Genomic DNA, 5,802 nt, shown 5'->3' on the forward strand with positions numbered 1-5,802 from the left:
GATGATAAAAGAAATGCGTTTGGGAGGAGCGTGGTTTTGGGCTTGATGATGGAAGAACGAGGCGTGGGGTGGAAGCAGGAGGGTGGGATCCCTCTCTACCCTTAACCTTAATTGCAGCCCCCCCAGAAGAGGAAGCCCAGAGCTGCCCCCAGACCTCAGCCCTACAGCGGCCGTACCGCTGCGATGTGTGCCAGCAGGATTTCACCTTCACCCCCACTGAGATCCTCCGGCACCGGCGGCAGCACCGCTGATGGGAGAAACCCTAAAAAGGATTTGGGACATCCTGTAAGTCAAATAAGGGGGGGGGTCCAGGGGTTTTTTTTGGGGGGGGGGTTGGGAGGGAAAAGGTGGAAATAAATGGGTTTTTGGAGGAGCGTCAGAGCGCTGCTGTGCCGTCGGTGAGGGAGACATAGAATTGACATAAAAACCCCAAAAGACCCCCAGATTGACACCCCAGACCACGATATCACCAAGAATATCCCCAAAAATACGATACAGGCCAAGGAGGGACCCTGAAAAACCCCAAATTGTTGGAAGGTGACTTGAAATATGCGGTGTTGGCAATGGTTGACCCCTGATATCGCTGACTGTGACCCAATCTTGCCGTCAATAACCCCCAAAAAAGCCCCAAATCACCAACAGGTGACCCAGAAACCCCGATATTGTTGTTGGATGACCCCAAAACTCCAACATTGTCCACTGGTGAGCCCGAATCTCCCAAATTAGGAACGGATGACCCCCCAAAAAACCCAATGTTGCCATTGGATGACCCCAAAAGAACACCAAAATCACCATGATCCCCCCCAAAAACCCATTATTGCCATCGGATGACCCAACGAAACTCCAGTATCGCCAACGGATGATCCAAACAAACACCAAATCCACCACTTGCGACCCCAAAAACCCCAACGTCGCCAACGGATGACCCCAAAAAAACCCAATATTGCCATCAAGTGACCCCCCCAAAAAACCCCAAGTCACCCACAGTTGACCTCAAACCCCCTAAATGCCATACAATATTGCTGAGAAACCCCAAATCTTCATCGTTTTACCCTCACAGCTCTGGTAGATGAAGACTGGATCACGTTCGTTATCGCCGTGCTCGTTATCAGCCCACGCCACGGGTCGTTAGCGTGGCATGGGGGGGCTGCGCTGCTAATTAAACTCATTTGCTGCTAATTTGTAGCTCTGCAGCCAGAAGAATCCTCATCACTGAACGACGTCGTGACGATTTTGGGTAACGATCCGCTGCGAGAACAGAACGCATTGGGGTTTTAATTAGTATCGTTTTGGCTTAATTATGCAAAATTAAGCTTCGCTGGCTGCAGAATGGGGGAAAAACGGGGAAATTTGGGTTTTTTTCCTTTAAAAATAGATTTATTTATTTTTTTCCCCCTTTTTGGCTTCTCTTCTGTTCCCCTGGTCGGGACTAATATATCTGCGATTAATTAGCAGGTAAATTAGCAGAGGTGGGACGTTGCCACCCGGCCCTCAGGAATTAATGAAGCAGGAGGTTTTAAGCTGCTTAATAGTTAATTTTTAGGGAGGGGAATGCAAATTTTTGGCTCCTCCTCCATCACTTCTCCCTTTCCACCACCATTTGTGGGTTTTTTTGACGTCGCCAACCCAAACTTTGCTGGATTCCTTTGATTTGTCCTCATTTTTTCCAGAGGATGAGGGGGGGGGGGGGGGTTGGGTTCCCCGTTGCCGTGACAACAGGGTGGGATGGGAGATGCTGTTGCCATGGCAACAAGCATCGAAGGAGTTTTCCCTTTTGGGGGGGGAAAAATACTCATTTTTTTTTTTAACCTCACAACCTCAAAAATCTCCATTCACCGTGTGGGATTCGGCACCCAAGAGCATCCATCATTTTGGGGTCAGAAAGCAGCGGTTTGGTGTTAGAAAGTGAGTTTTGAGGTCTTGGGTCAGACCCAAGTAGAAGAGCTCCAAGTGGTCCCCGAAATTGCCCAAATTTGGACACCCAGAGGCACCGTAGAACCTCCAAGGGCTCTATAGACAACTCAGCAGCCCCATAGGATGAACGGTAGCCCCATAGGGCAACCAGTGACCCCATAGATCTTCCGAAGGCCCTATAGAGCAGCTGAGGGCCCGCAGAGCAACCGAGGGTCCTACAGGACACTCAAAGGCCCTACAGAGCAGCCATGGGCCCCATGCAGCTTTCAGAGGCCTATAGGGCACTCGAGGGCCTTACAGAACCCTCTGAGGCCCTATAGAGCACTCGAGGGCACTATGGGTCACCCAAGATCTTTATGGACCTCCCAGGGGACCCATAGAGCGCCCACGGGCCCTATATGGTGCCCAAAGGCCATATAGAACACGCAGGGTCCCCACAGAGAACTTAAAGGTCTCAGAGGGCACTCAAGGACCCTATAGAGCCTCCAAGGGCCCTAAAAACACCCAAGGGCCCTATAGAGCCTCTGGGGGCCCTATAGAGCCTCTGGGGGCCCCACAGAGCACTGTAAGGCCCCATAGGTCACCCAAGGGCCCTATAGAGCTTCCAGGGGGCCCATGGAGCACTCAAGGATCCTATAGAGGACCCAAGGTCCTTATAGAGTCCTGTAGAGCACCCAGGGACCCTATAGGCCATGCAGAGGACCAACAGAGCTCCTAAAGGCTCTATAGGGCATTCAGGGATCCTATAGAGCAGCCAAGGGCCCCGTACAGCCACCCAAAACATTTTGATCATAATTCATGGAATTCGTAAAATAGCCCTAAAAATACAAAGTACCAACATAAAGATAAATGGCAAATAAGCCAAAAATAAGCCAAACCAACCCGTTTTGGTCCTTCCTCGCCCGCCCCCCCCCCCCACCCCGCCCCGCCCCCACCACGAATTTGTGTGTGTGTGTGTGTGTGTGTCCCCGGTGGCAGTGGAGCTTCGTTAACCCGGGTGTGAAAACGAGCAGCTCTGCCCACCTCTGCCTAATCTGTTCTCTCCCATGGGGATGCAGCACATCCGGTCATCAGGAATGGGGTTTGTCATTAATTTGACGAGGGAATGTGAGAAACGCTGCTGTCCGACTTCGTTAGCACGGCCCCACTAATTGGGGGAGGGGATGCGGCGCTCGAGGGCTCGTCAGCGCCTGCTGTTAATTGGGATTGAGGGCGGGGAGGGCTTGAGGGTTTTCTTCTCGTTTTAAGGCAAAAAGAAGGAATTGTTCAGACAAAAAAACCAGTGCTGCAAAAGGGGGACGAGTGGAGCGATGTCTCCTCGTCCTCACAGCCCCATGGAAATTTCCATGGGAGTTTTGGGGGGGGAAAAAAAAAGCCAAAAATGGTGTCCACCCCTGAAAACCCAACGCTTCATTCCCCGAAAACCCAATGGATCGTCCCCCAAAACTTTTAAATCCCCAAAACCCTACGGATTGTACCCAAAAACCAATAAATGCCTCTAAATCCAATGGGTTTGTACCCCAAACCCCAGTGTTTCGTTCCCCCAAAATGGGTTGGTTCTCCCCTAAAAAACAGATGATTTTGAACCCAATGGGTCGTTCCCCCGAACTGAAAACCCAATGGATTGCACCCAAAAAGAAACAATGGATAACTCTGAACCCAATGGATCAATTCCCCAAATCCCAATGCTTAGTTCCCCAAAACTCAACGCTTTGTTCCCCCAAAACTGTGGATAATTCTAAACTCCATGGATGGTTCCCCAAAAACTCTTCATTCCCCCCAAACCCAATGAATCCTTCCCCCCAAATAAACAACGGTTCATCCTTTTGAACCCAATGTTTCCCTACATCCAACGCTTTGCTTCCCAAAAACCCGAAAGGTCGTTCCCCAAAACCCAACTTCATTCCCCAGTCGATCCCCCTTCCACATTTCCAACAAATCTGGGACTTTCTCCCATTTCTGGCACCAAACTTCATTTTCCTTTGCTCATTTCCGACAGCTTTGGGTCATTTTCCCACTCATGGCACAAAGGCCCTCTCTAGAAAAAGAGTTTCCCATCATCCCAGATAAGGGGAATGATTTGCATTTCCTGAAGGCGAAATCAATTCCTTTCTTTGAGGAATTCCCACCCCTATGGGACCATCACACGTTCCCAAAGCTCCCTGCATCCCTTCTCTTTATTATTTAGGAGTTTTCTGCTTAATTTCACCTTATTCCACCGATTTTTCTTCCTGGTTTTCCCTCTCGCCATCATTTCTACACTCGCCGCTTTGCATAAGCCGCTATTATCAACTATTATCCAAATTAAGCTGCAGCAATTAGGCTAAAAATACGAGATGATCCCAGCTCTGATGATAAAAGAGCAAAGGAAATATCTCCGGGGCATCCATTGTGTGAAAGGGAATCTTTGCCACTCTATTTTCCGCCTCTCTTCCAACTCATGCTCGTAATTAAGCCAAAAGGGGGAAATGGTCGTCTGTCTCTCTCTCAGTTAAATCATCGTCTCCTTAATTAAGTCGGTTTGAAAGTGGAGGGACGACGAACCTCCTGGGGGAAACATTTGGGTGTTTCCATCGTTTTTAGGGCAGGAAGTGCCGTCAGATGTTTTTGTTTGTAGGTCCGGTCCTCATTTCTGAGGAGGAGGGGTGAAAAGCAGGGAAAGAAATAGGAGGAGAAAGGAGGGATGAGTTGAGGCCCTTCTGCATCCCCTTGGTGGCACAAAAGTTGTGGGATGGTTGGGTTGGAAGAGGCCCTAAAGATCATAGGATCACGGGACCCTAGAGTGGTTGGGTTGGGAGAGGCCCTAATGATCATAGAACCATGAGATCCTACAATGGTTGGGTTGGAGGAACCCTAAAGGTCGTAGATCCCATGGGATCCTACGATTGTTGGGTTGGGGTGGGCCTTTGAGATCCTCAGATCATGAGATCCTCCAAAGGTTGGGTTGGAAGAAGCCATAAAGTTGATAGAACCATGGGACCCTACAGTGGTTGGGTTGGGAGAGTCCCTAATGAGCAATTAACTATGAGATCCTACAATGGTTGGGTTGGCGGAACCCTAAAGATCCATGGGATCTTACAGTGGTTGGGTTGGGAGAGTCTGTAATGATTATAGAACCATGGGATCCTACAGCAGTTGGGTTGGAGGAACCCTAAAGATCACAGAACCAACAGTTGGGCTGGAAGAGGCCTTTGAGACCCTAAAACCATGAAATCCCACAATGTTTGGGTTGGGATGGGCCATAAAGGTCATAAGATCATGGAATTTTCGAAAGGTTGGGTTGGAAGAAGCCCCAAAGATGGCTGAACCTTGGGATCCTACAATGGTTGGGTTGGAAGAAGCCCCAGATATCATAGAACCTTGGGATCCTACAGCAGTTGGGTTGGAGGAACCCTAAAGATCATAGAATCACGGGATCCTACAATGGTCGGGTGGGAGGGACCTGGGAGATCATCGCCTCCTTCCAGCCCCCAAAATTCTAATTTTAACAGGAAAACCAAACGATTCTCCTCGCTTCCAGCCCAGACCGGCGGCGTTTCTCCCCTCTCTCAGAGTTCACCTTCACGGCTCTCAGGCTGCCTTAATGAGGAGATGGAATTAATGGATTAATGGTGGCTCATCAGTGCGAGGTGTGACATTGGTGTGACGTGAGCGGACCCCCCTCCTCCCCCCATGGCCCTGGTTTGGTGCTCCTGCAGAGCTGACGTGGAGAAATTTGGCGTTACTGGGAACGAAACGTGTGGGGTTTCTTCCCTTCCCTTCCCTTCCCTTCCCTTCCCTTCCCTTCCCTTCCCTTCCCTTCCCTTCCCTTCCCTTCCCTTCCCTTCCCTTCCCTTCCCTTCCCTTCCCTTCCCTTCCCTTCCCTTCCCTTCCCTTCCCTTCCCTTCC

At 50.1% G+C, this 5,802-nt stretch overlaps 1 long non-coding RNA gene across 1 annotated transcript; it reads left to right on the forward strand.

Annotated features, from left to right (window-relative positions):
- Positions 1–12: 12 nt before the first annotated feature.
- LOC122192797 lies at positions 13–1,392 on the forward strand. Its single transcript, XR_006182713.1, has 2 exons — positions 13–285; positions 1,061–1,392. It is a non-coding gene; the product is annotated as an uncharacterized LOC122192797 (long non-coding RNA).
- The last annotated feature ends 4,410 nt before the right edge of the window (positions 1,393–5,802 follow it).

The sequence above is a fragment of the Lagopus leucura genome, unplaced genomic scaffold (genome assembly GCF_019238085.1).
Source record: "Lagopus leucura isolate 7727_CA_CO unplaced genomic scaffold, USGS_WTPT01 34828-0_obj-0_obj, whole genome shotgun sequence".
Taxonomy (NCBI): domain Eukaryota; kingdom Metazoa; phylum Chordata; class Aves; order Galliformes; family Phasianidae; genus Lagopus; species Lagopus leucura.